Genomic DNA, 16,420 nt, shown 5'->3' with positions numbered 1-16,420 from the left:
CTGAATTCTGAAGTTGCCAGTGAAGAAGCTAAGTACAGAATTGGGGTTTTCTCCACATACAACTCATACCGCCTACTGTTGTTCAACACAGCAAATAATATTCTACATACTAGTGTATAATTTATCTTCATCCTCATTCTTTGTTTTTCATAAGTCTCAGAGACAGTGATTGCTCACAACCAATAAACTGCATGGTTCCAAGACGCTCACCGCAGTCCCCTTAGCTAGCTACACGGAGGAGCCAGGATTCAGTGTCAGGTCTTGATGGTTCCAGGTACAAAACCTCATTCACAACAACCCCAGCCATTTCATACCAAAGATCATGGAAATGACAAGGACTATAAATACCACAGATGCCAAAATCAGAGCGAGGTGTGCCCGGGGTCAAGCTGGTGGGCCATGACCGGGTGTCTCTCCTGAGGCTTGCTGGGTGTGAGATGGGTAAGTGCAGGGACACCTTCAGGTAAGGTTTCCCAGGGAGATGGCATGGTCTCCTTTGTGAGCACAGTGAAGGACACACTGTCCCTGTAATCCACGCTGGGCATCAACATGTACACTTGGGGACGTGGAAATCCAACACCACATCGATTGGCTTCTCCTCACAGGTCACAGGTTCTGCTGACTGGAAGGCTGGCTTCTGAGGAAGAGGCCCCAGGGCCACCTGAATATGCCTGGGAACAACAGGAGCCTGCGCTTCCTTCAGTGCTTCCCTCGGGAACCTGAGCGTGTGAGAAGAAAGTGCCCTACGGGTGAGACCCACTCAGGCCAAGGGAGCCCGAGCCAGCCAGGCTCCAAGGGCCACCAGGACGTGGCTGGGAAGCATGGACGAGGGGGGATGACCCTTCCCAACACAGTGAAGCCCGGACAGCTGTTAAAACTGTAGAGGAGCGTGGCGGAGAGAAGCCCCCAGCACTACCTACAGTGACAGTGAGGGCTTTCTTTCTCCATGTGCCAAACCTGCTCCCCATTAGGTAAGTCACCTGGTGGTCCAGGGAAGTAGTCAATGGTATTTTGGTTCAGAAAATTAAAACCCAAAGTGAAAAGAACTTAAAAAATTACAATCCCGGTTCCAACATCCCCAAATGTCTCTCCTGCTGTTCTTCCAAGGGTGCTTCTTTTCTCCAGTTCTTTTTTTCCTCCTGTCTTAGAGGAATACATATTTCCCAAAATAAATTTAAATGCATTCCATACATTATTAAATGAATAAATGTAAGCATTAATGCTAAAAGCAATACACAGGTAAAATGATGTATGTGTGTTGACTGTGTTAATCATATTGATGACCCTCTCTCCGCAGCCTAGACACAAGGGGTAAAACTGGTGGGTTGAAGGAAAAGTCAGAGATGGCGTTGTGATGGTCATCTAAGTGGACCTGGGAAAATGGCTTTTTTTCCAGTGCTGGCGACTGAACCTACATCCTAGGCATGTACTCCACCACAGAGCTGTGCCCCAGCTCCAGAACAGTGCCTTTTACCCACAGAGAGACAAGGAGGGAAGGCAAGCCAGGCTGTGGAAATATGGGCCATAAGGCAGAGAGCTGGGGAAGGGGTGACCATGGGCACAGGGAGTGGTATCTCTCGGGTGTGTCCATATGCAATGGGGCTGGCAGGAGAGGAGGCTGGATGGGCCTTGAAAGACAAGCTTTCAGGGGTTGGGTTGGAGCTCAGTGGTAGAGTGTTTGCCTCACTAGTGGGAAGCCCTGGGTTCGATCCTCAGCGCCACATAAAGATAAAGAAACAAAAATACATCAAAAAAAAAAAGAATTCTGCTTTCACTTCTTAAGTAATAAGAATTCATCTCTTCCGAGATCTCATTTAAGGGCAGAGTTATATATTTAAACACCCTAAAGGTTTAAACAATAAAACACTATATAGGATATGAAGAACTTTCATTAAATGGATTTTTCTACTTCCTAACATGTTTGCTTCAGTTGCCAGATAGCTGAGAAATTCACCCTCAATTTCATGTCCAATACTTGCTTCCTCTTCTTCCTTCTGATTGACATGCGCTCTCTCTCACAGGTGCCTCTGACGCACATTCAGTGCTGTGTAGTCCGCTCCTTCTCCTCTCGACAGGGTTGATGACATACACAAATAAAACTAAAGTAACATTTGCCCTGTTACCAGGACAAAACCAGAGGTAAAAAAACTGAAACTTTCAGAAGAGAAAAGCAAAGCTCACAGCTCTATAAATATTTCAATGAAAGACGGCCACAACCAATTAGAATCCTGGCTGCTGCAACCCCAGGGTTTGGGACCTCTCTCCTCTCCTGGCCGTCCAGTTGGACCTTGTCTGGGAATCGGTGCTCTTACTAGGATGCCAAAATGACCTTCTGAAACTCACAAGCTTCCCGGCTGCAGACATTTTCAGCTGCTCAGCCCTGCTGTCACAGCACTCTGCATGCTATGGAGCGGCAAAGCCAGAGCCTCCGTGCTGGCCCTACCTTTCCAACTCACAATATTCTGCGGCCACTCAAACTTGAGTTTTCTCTTTCTGGACTATTTTCTGAACTATTTCTGGATGCTTCGACTTTTACTTAACTGTAAAGCAGTAATGCTAAGCATAAAATGACGTTTTCCTTTACATGGAAATATTCTGCTTATGCATACATAATACACCTAACATTGGCAGGAGCTTTAAAATAAATATTTCCTGGCATCTATACACAATACTTTTTAATGACCAAAAATTTAATGGCAGGAAGACCTTACAAAACGTCATTCTTCCTTCAATGGCCAATTTAAAACTGGAGAGACGTCTACATTTCCTGATGTACTTACTATTTATGCCTACCCAATGCCTACCACAGTACGTAGAATATAAAAGAACTCAATTGTATATTTCAGTAAACATTGTATAATCTGCACATTTAATATTTCATTTTTCACAGAAATACTGAATTGAAATGTAGGTGCTTACTTTTCCTCACATTAGTACCATACATTAGAACCTTAGCATAGAATCTTTAAACTTATCCATCTCTATGAATGTATCTATCTCTGAAATTTTTTGACATATTAAGGGAAAATATTTTTTATCCATGAATGTCAAGCAATTAGTACGCCAAAAAACTGTTGCTCCAAACACAGGTTAAAACTGAACGCCAGGGCTGGGGCTGGGGCTCAGTGGTAGAGTGCCTGCCTGCCATGGGTGAGGCACTGGTTTTGATCTCAGCACCACATAAAAATAAATAAAATAAATAAAGATATTGTGTCCATCTTTAAAAAAATAAATTAAATAGAATAAAGGTATTATGTCCACCGACTACTAAAAAAATAATAATAATACATGTTAAAAAAAAAAAAAACGAATGCCAGCAGAAGAAAACCGTAATGGCAATCAATTCATTAAGATGCAGACTGAGGTCCGAATGACGGTACCTACTTACCAACCCTTTGACCTCAAGCCTCAGTAAACACAGTCATGAAGAATACACTGAAATTTGCATGTGTCTCTAGAAGTGTCTTTTGTTCTACTTAGAGTCTGTGGCAGCCTACACTCTCACAAGTCCACTCAATGCAGAGATCCACAAGATGACATAAAACATGTTTCAAAGCAAATTTATAAACTAGCCCATTAGTTGAAGAATGAATCTTGTGGCTTCATATATTTATTCTGTTCCAACTTTAGTTACAATTTATGCAGTACTTCATGAAAATTTATGGAATACAATCGGACATATGGATAAAACCCAAAAATGTGCACAGACGTGCACACACACAGACTTGCTGTGATTACTCTGCTAAGGATGTGGGGGTACAGGAGAACAATCAACCAGAAATCTCCAAGAGAACACAGAGCTATCAATTCTCGATGGCATGTTTGTTTATTTGAATGTTGGCCACAGATTTGTATTTTTCTAGGATGAGAGAAATGAAATCCATCCCCCTGACCCTGCAATAATGTAGTTGAACAGGGGGCAATAGCATTTGCTACGCTCTTTGGGGGCTCAGGACAAACAGAATTTGGCCATGTAGCAAGCCACTCGACAGAGCAATTGGCAGAGTGCTCTGTCACTCAGAAGTGACATCAGAAACTTCACAGGGGGTGATGATTTTGAGTCTAAAAGTAGATTTTGCTGATCCTGGAGAGTGCTAGGGCCGAGGATATCAGGTGGGAGCAGAATACTATGCAACCACGCCAGCAGATCAGGCCACTTGACACAGGACTCCTTCCTAAGCCAGTGAGACTTCAAAGTCCATTCACGTCTGCTGTTTTATGACTGCAATGCTTCAAAAACTTCCTTTCACATTTCACTCCCTTCAGTCTTTCCAGAATTAACCTGGAGTCAGCCTCAAATCTGCATTGATCTGGATATTTCTATTCACCATGGAAACCAACAAGCACACCCACAAACAGCAAGACCCCTGGGCTGAGTCTCAGCCCTCAAACACCTGGCTGTACCACCCAAGCAAATCTTCTAACCCAGAAGGTCTCCCATCTCCCAGTGAGTCAGGAGAGCAATCCTAATTCTCAGAGCCCTGTAAGAGCCACACTCCCCTAGATAAGTGAACAGGAACTGTGCAGGTGAGAACCCAGTTTTTTAATATCACAATTGGTAATGCTGAGGTCTTGGTGGCTGTTCTGCTTTATATCACTCATGAATGGGCCATTTTCTCTAAGCCATGAACTTCAGAAAATCAGAAATCATATCCCAAATTGCTCTTGAATATTTCAAACACAATCTTAGAGTAAACTTTCTCATGCAGGGGGCTTTAAACAAATATTTAAATTACATCTAGTTTTCTGAAATTAGGAAGCAGCTAGTTTTCTAACCTAGAGGGCAGATGGAGTCCTGGAAACCAGGAACACCTCCCCTGACAAGGACCATGTGCAGTCGAGAAGCTGGCCTGCAGAACACAGCTCTATCTCCTGCACCCAAAGGAGAATGGGGGAGAAAGCATGGTGCGTACACCAGGACCCTTTGTAACCAAGCACGTTTACCTCTCGCTTATGGGTTTTCTTTACTGAAAAAGTTGGAGGCTCTGAAACTTGACTGTCAATACAGAGTGTCTGAATCTATCCCTAAATCAGGAGTTAATGTGGAAAAGATTCACAGGAATTAGACGTCCCCACATTGCTCCATAAGCACCAAAATGAAAAATAAATTAATCTCTTCTGCCTAATCCAGGATAATACTGTGGCTGGATTGTGCTTATTTATTAACAACTTTTTTTAAAATTTCTTTAAAAAAAAAAAGTTTAAGCAATGAGTCATATCATTTTAGTAAAATTATAGGTGGATTTTGTTTTTTCTAATACAAAGTGACTAAAGAGTGAATGCTTCACTGAATGGTTTTAGGCAAATTCCACACTCTGCCCACAAACAGCCTATTCTAGGCTCCTCTGTGCCCACTTTGTTTTGCCCTAACTCACTGGTGAACGTTTCTATCACTATACAGAAACCACTCTGAGAACAGGCACATCTTCCTCCCCCTTTGCCCCCGAAGCCCAGGTATGACAGCAGCACAAGGTCAACACTGCCCCAGAACACTCTGCTCTGATGCCAAGAGCAAGACAACCCTCCTTCTCTGAACCACATCTGGCTCTATCTGGGGTATGTCCTGATCAGCTCCCCAAGAAAGAAGGCTGCTGGCCAAGGAGAGGTCTCTTGCAGAACATGTCCTCAGAAGGACTCATCCTTTAAAGACATAGCTGAGTCACAGGGGCAGTCACAGAGGGCACAGACCAATGGGTGACGAGGGTGACTTCTGAAAGCACCAAACACAAGCACGCCTGAGGTTCTACCACGTCTTGGGGAAGCTGCATGGCGCCATGACTGCTCCCACCCTGAGCAGTTGTGGCTCTGTATCTGCCATCAACCAAACATGGGCTGGAGGCTCTGGAGAAAAACACTGGAGAACCTTCAGTCGGCACAGAACTGTGGACGGTTTTCCCTGCCAGTCTGACAGCCTCGGACACAGCATCTGTACTGTGCTGGGTATTGTGAGTAATCGAGAGGCGATTAGAAATGCAGGGCAAGCATGTAGGACCTTATGTAAGGGACCTGCACAGCCATGATGTTGGGACCCAAGAGGGGTTCTGGAATCCAGTCCCTGGGGATACTGAGGGACAACTGTGCTTTGCCTCTGAACTTCCCAAGTCGGTCGTTCTCTGAGGGGAAGCCCAACACAAGTGCCAGGGCAGTGCAGAAGGCAGCACACGCCATCAGCCTCATCCTGCCACAAAACAGGAGTCCTATCTTATGTGCGTTTCAGTTTTTACAAATCCAAGGAACAAAGATTGTAAACGTTCGCCAAACTATATACCATTTGTAATCCCAACATCAAAGCATAAACATGAAAATCTGACAACCATTTAAATTAAATTTGCATTTCCTAGACCTGTGTCCATTGTTATAAGAGTAAAGTTTTTAAATGACTGTCTTGTAATCTTGAACCCTAACCCTCACCCCTGGCAGAATCACACAGGGTGGGAAGGGATGCTGGTTGGGATGCAATAGAAGACCTGACTTCTAGCTGCTACATTAACCTCTCTGAGTCTCAGTGTCCTGGTCAGCACTATGAGCCCATAACTGTGACCACTGCCAGGGTGCTCTCTCCCACCTCGCCTTTCACAGAAAAGAACACAAGCCCATCATGGCTCCCGCAGAGAAGACGCTCAGGGGTGACAGCTTGCTCCACTACATCTGCCCTGTGTGCACTGCTTCCCTCCACATCTGCAAAGAGAGCTGCACCCCCAGACCTTTTTTCAGAGGCCTCTGCGTAGAGGTCCTGGCCATTCAGTTTCAGAGACTTCCTCTTTGAATTTCCTTCCTTCTTTGAGCTTCCTCTTTGGTCTCCCTTGTGTGGTCTCCATTGTTAACTCCTGTGTCTTTTTCCCCAACTCAATTATTCATGAGAGAAAGTCAGAAACTGTCACTCAGTTGGAGAGCCTCCTCTCCTGATCTGTTACAATCTCTTGACTCTAATAGGTGCTCCAAATATGTGTGCTAATTGACTATTTAGCAGAACATAAAAGGTGAATTGACCTTTCTATGGTCTTATTGTTAACATGATAAAGTAACTTTTGAGAGGGAAAGACTTGGGCACTTAGTAGACGTTAACCCATTACTGAGAAGTACATGTAATATTCTTCTTCCTATGTTAATTGCTCCCAATATAATAAATGCTCTTAAAAAAAATCCCAGTCCTCAAAACTATATTCCTCTGATAGTCATTTCCACTATGCAACATTTAGCAAGTATCCCCCTGCCTCATCAAAGCACTCTGCAGGATCTTCTCTGAGGTATATATTTTTCAATAGTCCAAACTACTACTGTACTGCACTTTTCAAATTATCTAGTGGAAAGGTTGTGCACTGCCTCAGAGAGACTCTCTATCCCTACGTCAATGACTTTCTGGTGTCCCTGCTATTGCCAACCACTTTGTCCTTCCAATCTCTTGAAGACTTTCAGGGAGGTACTTAATACCAAATGCCTCCTGGGAATGCCCCCAAACTGACAGCACAGCTTTCCCTGAATGGTGGGGCAGTAAAACTCAAACAAGGGCTCAAATTCATTTGGAGCCAATTAGTCTAGTTAAAATCAGTACAATAATAGAGAAGGCCAAGAAGAAGTTCTCATTTCAATACTGCTTCGTCTTAGTTAATTAAAAAAGAAGACTTTCTAAGCATTCTCTTAATATAACAAAATGATTTTCAATGCATCTGTAGGGCACAAGGCAAAGACCAGATAAGAAAACGAGTCTAACAGAAAAAGGCATGTACTCAAAGTTGGCTTCTGCCTCATAACTAACAGTGCATAGCAAAGGCAAGACAAGACAGAGCAAGGTTATTCTTTAGCTCCATATAAACATGCTATGTATTTAAAGACACATAAACAGTATAATTCCTATATTACTCTTTTGGATCTAGAGAACCTAAATTAATAATAAATGGTGAGCACTTATAAATAGGATCTTTTTCTTTAAAACTGTCTTGGTTTCATGGGGATTTCTCTATACATGATTGAATACAAGATGATCTATCATTACTATGACATCTTCTGCTTATGCTATGCTAAGTCATTTATGTGAACAAGTGGGCAAGAGTCTCAAGTCAAAGGGCTGCTGACAGAAAGCCTCCTGCTCTACGGGAATCACAGCCATGCGCACAGCCATGAGCCAAATGCAACCGCTTAGTGATTCCCATAGGCAAATCGCTCTGTTTAGAAGAGTGACTGATCACTGAGGATTTTTATTTCCAGGAAAAAGAATACACAGTTATACTGATACCCTCCCTAAAATAGCCAGGTCTGAGGAGGACAAATGTCAGCCACGCTGAGCACATTGCAAACTCGCTTTATCATGCATCTATCTGCCGCCTTGTTTATCACTGAGGACAGGTCACACAGGCAGGCCGCGTGGACACTGAGACACCTCCCAGCAAATAGCAACAGACGGTAAAGATCAGGCTGTACTGACTTCAGAAGGGCCAAGTCAGGATGGAGAATTCGGTGGCCTTCTGTAGCCCATCAGGTCCTGAGCATGGCCCAGGCCTGGCACAGCCAGTAATGGAACTGATGGTGTCATCAACCCAGCCGAGTTAGAAGCCCTGATGAGACACTCTCTTGCTGATATTTTAAAATATAATTCTTTATTCTAATATAGCAATGATACTCAGGGAAAGCAGTCAAGTTCTCAATAAGGGATTTTGATGGATAGGAAGCTTTTTAATCCTTAAGATGCTTTAAATCCTTGGTAGTAAACCAAAGCTTCCCATGCTGGCCTCATCAGCTCCACCTCAGGACCTTGGGCCTGGCACACGTCCCCAGCACATGCAGCCATTATTCCCATGCCCCTTATTCCTGTCTCCACGTGGTCCCACATTCTGCTTGCCAACCAGAATCTGGACTTCATCCATGTGCCCCATCCTTCCTCTGTTCAAAGTCACCAGCACACAGCTCCATGAGGTCAACTCCCTCACCAAGGTCAGCTCGTGCTCAGCACCTGCTATACTCTCCCAAGCTCCTCAACGGTGTCCAAAGCCCAGTGCAGCCTCCTTCCACCTGCTCGGCCTCTCCCCAGCCTCCGTGCCCTCTCGCATCTCCCTCCACCCGCCTCCTCTTCGCCCACTCTCTTGGAGCTTCCCAGGTGTGTATGCAGCAAGTATGACTCCTCAAGTACCCCAAGATTTCATGCCCTCAACCTCCTATCAGCAGCCAACACAGCATTTTAAAAAAATCTGTTTCTATTCTTTCACATAAGAGCATGGGTCCTGAAATGGGACCACCCTGGTTCAACTCCTTGTGCTACTTACTAGGTAAATAACCTTGGTCAAGAAGTATACCTGTGCCTCAGTTTCCCCATCTGTGAATCCAGGGTACTGGTCATGCCCACCTCATGAAGCCCTCCCAGGGAATACAGGTATGAGTACATCAGCCTCAACTTGATGCACGTGGGAAATCCTAGTGAGCACAAGTATGGCTGCTCTGCTCATCACGATTCTTTACATATTAGGGGAGGCCAAAAATCTGGGTTAAAAATTTGGACATGGAAATCAGAAAACAATGAAGCCTCTGAACTATGCACATGACCAAAAAAGCTCTAGTTGTTCTGTCTAACCTTGAAGGCCAAGGTCAGGGCCTATTTTACAGAAAAAACTAAATGAGACCTTGTAAAGAGATGTACAGCAAGAGACATTCTGTTAACTTGATCATTCTTATTTAGATGTTATAATTTCAGAGATGTAGAAACTAAAGCCATGGGAAGAGCAAACTTTTTCTCTTAAATCTGTTCTTCCTTTCAAGAAATTGACAAAAAAATAATAAATGTTTTATGAATACAACAGTAAAATGATGAATGTCATCTGGCTGTCACCACTTGTATCTACTAAGGAGTTCTGACCTTCCAAACGTGCCATGCCCCGTGAGGTCTGTTGGGTGGCTCACCTACACTCAATAAACACTGGACTTTGAAAACAAACTGAAGTGTTCATAGGAACTGGTGTGCCCTCCCAACTCTGCTTTGTGAAACCAAAATTCAGTCCACACAAATATCAATGAGGGGCCTTTGAAGGGGAATCCTGAGTCTAGCTACAGCTCAGGGCTGTCCCCAGCAGCAAGCCCTGGCCCCTCCTCTGCTCACCTCCCCTCACTGAATAGCCCACCTGGTTTCTACTAGAAAATGAAAGACAGTATTTCCTCCAACCAAGGGAGCCTGAAATGTTCCCTGAAAGAAAAGTTCTCTTATAATGGGACAAGAGAGAAACAAATAAAATGTTAATGTACTGTTTCTAGTATCATCAGCAATACTAATAAATGGATTATTAAACAGATGATGAAAAAATTTTGATACAATGAACTATGGACAGTCTGAATGCTGATACTAAGGCAAGCTCAGGAAAGCTCTATGATACTCTCCCAACATGAATACGAAGAATAAGGCCTCATTCTGACCCTGTATTGGTCAGCACAGTACATGCTTCCCATGTACTAGGAAGATTATAGAAGTCTTTCACTGTTGACTTCCTTACAGTTTCACTGCATATAGAACTTTATCCTGCTTTTAAGAATGTTCTGGAAGAGTCTACTTGGTCACAGAGATTCTAAGTACAAAACTTACAGACACTGCTATAATACTTTTCACAGACAGGGCCCTTAAAGTATCATAAAGGTTTCTGAACACCCATAAAACTGAATTCAAGATAGGACACTCGTACCTATGTCCAAAACCATCAGCCACACCTTCTGGTCTAGGGTCACTTTTACTCAGTCATGGTAAATTAGATACTCAGGCTGTTTCTGATTCTAACCCCCGAGCCCGTGTATTTCTCTCTTTGCGTTCATTATGCCCATTTACTTTCCAAAATTACATCACTGTTTTTTGGTATGTTTCGGTATCATTTGCAATGATGAACTTTAATATACGAATTCTGGGCACACATTCAAGTTATTATCGTAACCTAGTCTAAGAGTTGGGTTACTTTCAATCAAGCTTCTCCTGGGCAAATTCTCTACATCCACAGCTTGCCTTGGCTACCCACTTTGTTTTTCTGATATGTATGTAACTATAAAAAGCTTTGATTTTATGGTTTTCACTAACACTAATGACGCACTCTATCGACATTCTAGTACAGGTCACTGGGAAACAAAACACTTCTGCCAGATAAAAGGCTTAAGAACATGTGGGAAAACCCCGTGTCTAGACGGTACATGCACACATGGGAAATTCAGTCAGATGTCACCAATGCTCCTTAAGAGAACACGATTTTGGTAAAGGTGAAATTAAGTAATGAGAAACCCAAGCATGCTTCATTGCAAAACTATCTGCTCTATTATAGGCACATGGGTCTGAGCTGCATGGACCTACCTTTTCTGTGTGGGGACTTCTGTGCCATGTTTCTAAAGTGCTGTTTCTGTTTCACAGCTAGCTCCAAACTTTCATTCCCCTCAGCAGACTGCCAATGGGGATGGGAGGGGGATATATGGACTAAATTCGGTAGATTTTCATGAGCTAGTGGGGTATGTCTCACAGTATGTATTCACCTACAAATCAACTTTACATGATAAATTAATATTACAAACCAGCCTTAGACTATTCATTTTACAGGATTAAGCTTATCCCTGTAATCCTAAAATCTTGTTACTCTTTAAAACAAGTTCACTTTTAGTTAATAGCCTCCAATTTTTTAAAAAATAAAATGTAGAGAAAATCCAGTGTTGAATACAAATTTTTTAAAAATGCCTCCAGAGGGGGTGGAAAATCTCTTTTTAACTAACGAGAGACTAGAATGAAGTTGACACCTGTATGGCTATCAAGAGTGGTCTGTGGATTGTATATTTACCACAATTTTTAATAATAGCATGGCATTTATCACAGAGTATCCAAACTTACTTCAGCTGCTTTAGCAAAAGTTGCATCTCCACACCCATATTCCCATGCATGCATCTGCCCACCTAAGGAGAGCACACCCCCTGTACCTTCACCAAGTACCTATTGGGACAGGTAAAAGTCACTCTCTCCATTTCTTGAAACAAAGTCAAAAGAAGCAACAGCTGTTTTCCTGGAGCAGACATACTACATGAACCATGTACTCTTCTAGAAACATCTCCGCCTTTTTGAAATAACTGACCTCAGTAGAAAAACAATTCTATATTCTACCCAACATGTCTACATTTAACCTTGAGAGTAATTATTCCTCTGATGGTTTAAACAAAGAATAGTCACAGCAACCTAGAAAAAGATCTCAAAAGTAGTGGGGAAAAGCGCTGAATATATGCCCCCTACACCAAGTTTCTCAAAGATTAATTCTGTGAATGTTCCAGGCATGTGTGACAAGATACCTCTCCAGAAACATGAGTGATTATCTGAAAGAGATGTAGTGAATTTCTGTTTTAAAAGACTAAAAATAGGTGTCAACCCACAATCATAGATTTACTAGGTATCTCTGATCTGTTTTCAAGGATATGGCTATATGCTCATATAAATGTACATTTGTGAAGTATGAAAAAATTACATAAAAATCAATTTCTCTACCTTGAACTTAAAAATAAAAATATGTTCACAGACATTTAATGCTGCATGTCAATAGCTCTTCTTCCATCCTCTGCTTTTCAATCAATAACACTCCAGCCATCAGTGACTATGCCCCATGACTCATCAGAAACAATGCAGTTAATGGGATCATCGTCCCCCAATCCTCCACGTAACTCCTTGAGGCCTCACGCTACAGAAGACAGATTCAAGGGGCCACCAAGCCAGGAAGCAGTCTTCTCCACGCTCCACGTGGAACCTGTCCTCCTGCCTCCAAGAATGCCCAGTACATGCATCTCTTTTTGACGTCTTTCAAGAAAATACCAGCAAGCATACTTTATATGGTTAGAAAAGAACCACACTTCTCTGGCTCCAGATTCACTGTGCGAGGCACAATGGACTTCAGTGATGAAAGTATCTGAAAGGAATGTCTCTAGGACCTGTGCCATCATGCTTTGTTTGCAGCCAGACGCTGTCTCCAGACCATGTCTCTGCGCACACGAGTTCTTCCAAGCTGTGACATTACCTCTTTTTACCTTTCCTAACACTTGAACAAGGCCTGAGCCCACCTCCTGGTGACAAGCTTTTGCTCCTGTGAATCCTGTATTAACACCAGGTCAAGGGTTGCGTAATGGGTGTTTTTATTTTCTAAGGAAGGAAAGTTAGAGCAGAGGAAAATACATATTAAGTTTCTGGGGATAACTGCTATTTACCGAAAACTCTACTTTAAAATAAATTTTAGTGACTTGTTTATGTTCGGTAACTCCAGGACAATGATAACTATAGTGTCTCTAAAATGTTCCCAAGTAGCAATCATACTCTATTCTGGCCTTTGAGAGGTGTTAAGACTCATCTCCTAATTATAAGCCTTTTCTCTGCTATTACGACCTCACCATTAAATCTCTAAACTAAGTAGTAGTTTTCAGGAAATAAAAATAGATGTAAGGTGGTATGTTTTCTCAAATTTTGGTTACAATGAATAAGAAAAATAAGGCATTTCTATGTATAATAAATTCTTTCTCTTGCAAACTAAAAGTCAACTTCATTATGCTGTGACCAGCAAACTCTTTTTCTCAGAATACTGTTTTCCTTCTTTATTCTAGAATGGCACTCTCCAATCCAAATATAATGTCAGCCACATTTATTATATTGTTTCCTAGTAGCCACTGTAAAAAAGTAAAATGAAACAGGTGAAATTAACCTAACAAGATCTACTGAGGCCAACAGCCACAACATTATCATTACAACATATAATCAATATAAAAACATTAGTCAGATGTTCTGTTTTTTCCTTTGTCTGAAGTCTTCGACATCAGTACACATTTTACCCTATAGGAAGCCTCAATCTGACTAAGCCACATTTCAAGTGCTCTAGGAACATAAGACTAGTGACTGACAGGATAGCACCTTCTAGATTCCCCAAACCATGGAGTTTTGGGGCTCACTAGGCCAGACACTTCACCATCTTCCTGTGTAACCTCTCTATAGACATGGCATGGCTGCTGGACTTCATACTGAACCAATCATTCAGTGACATACTTCACCTCCTCCCTCCATGCCCCTGACCCTCAGGTCTTCGGCCCACCTGAATGTCATTTTCTCAGAGCATAAAAATTTCAATCACCTCTTCTTTTCAAACTTATTCCAAGTAGGACCTGAGGTGCTCTCTAGTCTGTACATCTCCAAAAACCCAGCAGAAAGCCAGCAGGTACAGGAAGACTATTGTGTTTCTATAAACAGGTATGTCAAATGCAGGCCTAATGTATGATGGCAGTCACAAATGCAAGAGCAATTTTTTTTTTTTTGCTTACAATGAAGACAGGAAATTTTATATAACAAAGTCATATACTCTTCCTCAATCAGATATACGATTTTACTCTTTTCTCCCCCAAGAAGAAACCTTGGAAGAATCTCTTCTTGTTCTGGAAGAGAACCCAGTGTTTCATTTCATAGGAATTCTGTGCCCAGTGGAAGAACAGAATGTTGGAATAGAGTTTAATGAATTTGACTTGGAGTCTAAGTTTGCCTCAAATATGGAAGTGTAAACACAGCAATATCATCTCGAACCACACAGAACTTTGGTTTCTCTTTGGCACAAGTGCACAGAGTACCACAGTTGTACGTCTACACATAGATTTGTTCTAGTTATATGAGGGAAAAAATCCAACTAGGCACATGTGAGGTTTTGCAGAGTCTCTTAGTAATAATAAAACCCGATTATTATGTCTTAAGTGACAGTATAATTACAGACAGATGAACAGGTTTGCTGGCGCTGACCTAACCTGTTCTCTAAAGCACAAAAGGTAACTTTTGTAGTTCTCAGCCAGAAACCCCGCATTAAACAAAGAAGACTGAAAATTATGTCTGCATTTTGAAAGAAGGCCTAACAACATAGCAATAAAAAGAAAATGTAACCCCCAAGCAAATGCACAAAACCAGGGAAAATGGGAACACTGCAGGTTTCCTAAAAGAGTCTGGAACCGCAGTTGTCACCAACTTTAAGGAAGCAAAGACCCAAGTGACAGCAGTGTGCTTTCACAGGCTACAAAATAACTTATTCTGTGTGGGCTATCACTCCACACCCAAGACATTCTAAGTATTGAACTTCATATTCTTGGGATGAATTTTGAAGTTGTTCAACTTTCGTCTTAACTCGCCAGAGTGATATTTTATCTCAACAGCAACAAGGCGAGAAAACACCAGCACTCTGAACCCACAGAGAGAGACCGTGGCAGGGTTCAATCCGGCTGCTATAGAATAGTTATGTACTAAATGCCCTCTTTGTATAAACAGACACCGTGTTCAAACCCAAGAGGGAGGAACAGGACGTCCACTGGTGTAGTATTTCAAAGCACATTGCAGAGGGCCTGCAAATCCAAAGGCATTAATTAAATTATGACTTTTCTCTGGGTTTATTAATTTGTTTAAGAAATTCCTTGGAGTATGGCAGTTGAGGATGCATTTGCAACCAACAGTGCTGCCTGCGCTGATGGGCACACACAGCCAAGAGAGTGGCAGTCACCTTTCCGGCATCTGCTTCCTCCGTGGTTTTTTTCATGGGGAGGCATGCTCCACGGAAATATACCTCGGAATCCCAGCAGCCGCAGAGGCTCCAGGCCCCAAGACGCAAGAGCACAATTAGTCTTGTATCAACACCCTGTAGTTGTAAAGCGCCCAGAGCGAGCTGAGCCGGGAAGGCACAGCTCCACCATATACCTGCTCGTGTTACAGGCTCTGGAATCAAAGTATTCTCACATGACACATTACTACCAATAACAGATTCCGGCTCCGTTTAAAAAAAAAAAAAGAAAAAAGTGGGTGGAGGGGGGCCACATATTTGTCCTGCTTTTGTCTAAAAACCAGAACCCAAGTACCAACTACTTCTCATTCTTTTCGACCTTTCAAGAAAGCAATGCAATCAACCAACTGCGGCTCCACCCAGAGCGCCTCTATACTTACTTTTCTTACAGTTTTTGAGTGACGCACTACAAAACGATGAAAAAAAAAAGAAGCAGCAGCAGCAGAAGAAGGAAAAGCAGCAGCAGCAGCCTTCTCATGCAGGGCGTCTTCCGCCCTGCAAACTTAGCAAAAAACAAACTGGACTGAAACACAGCACTCTCCATATAAGGCAGCCCAGCTAAACATGTCATGCGTAATTTATGGGTAGCAGGCAGAGAATTAACCTTTGCGTGCACATATTTGGCCCAGATGGAAACCGGGCTGGACGGCCGCCCGGGAAGAGGGATGCGGAGCGGAGACAGGACCCGCGCTCGCCCCACAGGCCGGCAAGTTGTGCGTCCACTCCACGCACCTGTTCCCCGCCCCCGGCGCCCCGGTGCCCGCGGTGACAGCGCCCGCAGCGCCGCAGCCCGGCCGCGGCGCCCCCGTGCCCGCCGCCCCGCCCGGCCGGCGAGCGCTCTCCCGCCGCCGCGGCAGCCCACGGCCCGA

General features: G+C 43.1%; 1 protein-coding gene across 14 annotated transcripts in view; it reads right to left on the bottom strand.

The window, feature by feature from the left end:
* The window catches only part of Mbnl1 (muscleblind like splicing regulator 1), a 185,074-nt gene that overhangs the window by 145,089 nt on the left and 23,565 nt on the right, over positions 1-16,420 (bottom strand). Inside the window, exon 1 of one of the 14 annotated variants that reach the window (XR_013155600.1) lies at positions 15,932-16,263. The exons of 6 other annotated variants lie outside the window; for them this stretch is intronic. The gene's annotated coding sequence lies outside the window, so the exon portion shown is untranslated. Of the gene's footprint in view, positions 1-15,931; positions 16,264-16,420 lie in introns of those variants that run through there. 7 more of the 14 variants (XM_077110328.1, XM_077110327.1, XM_076867094.2 and 4 more) reach the window with 7 other exon arrangements.

This window comes from Callospermophilus lateralis, chromosome 10 (assembly GCF_048772815.1).
Source record: "Callospermophilus lateralis isolate mCalLat2 chromosome 10, mCalLat2.hap1, whole genome shotgun sequence".
Taxonomy (NCBI): Eukaryota; Metazoa; Chordata; class Mammalia; order Rodentia; family Sciuridae; genus Callospermophilus; species Callospermophilus lateralis.
The sequence above is the reverse complement of the archived record's forward strand: the minus strand, read 5'-3'. Positions and strand labels throughout refer to the sequence as shown.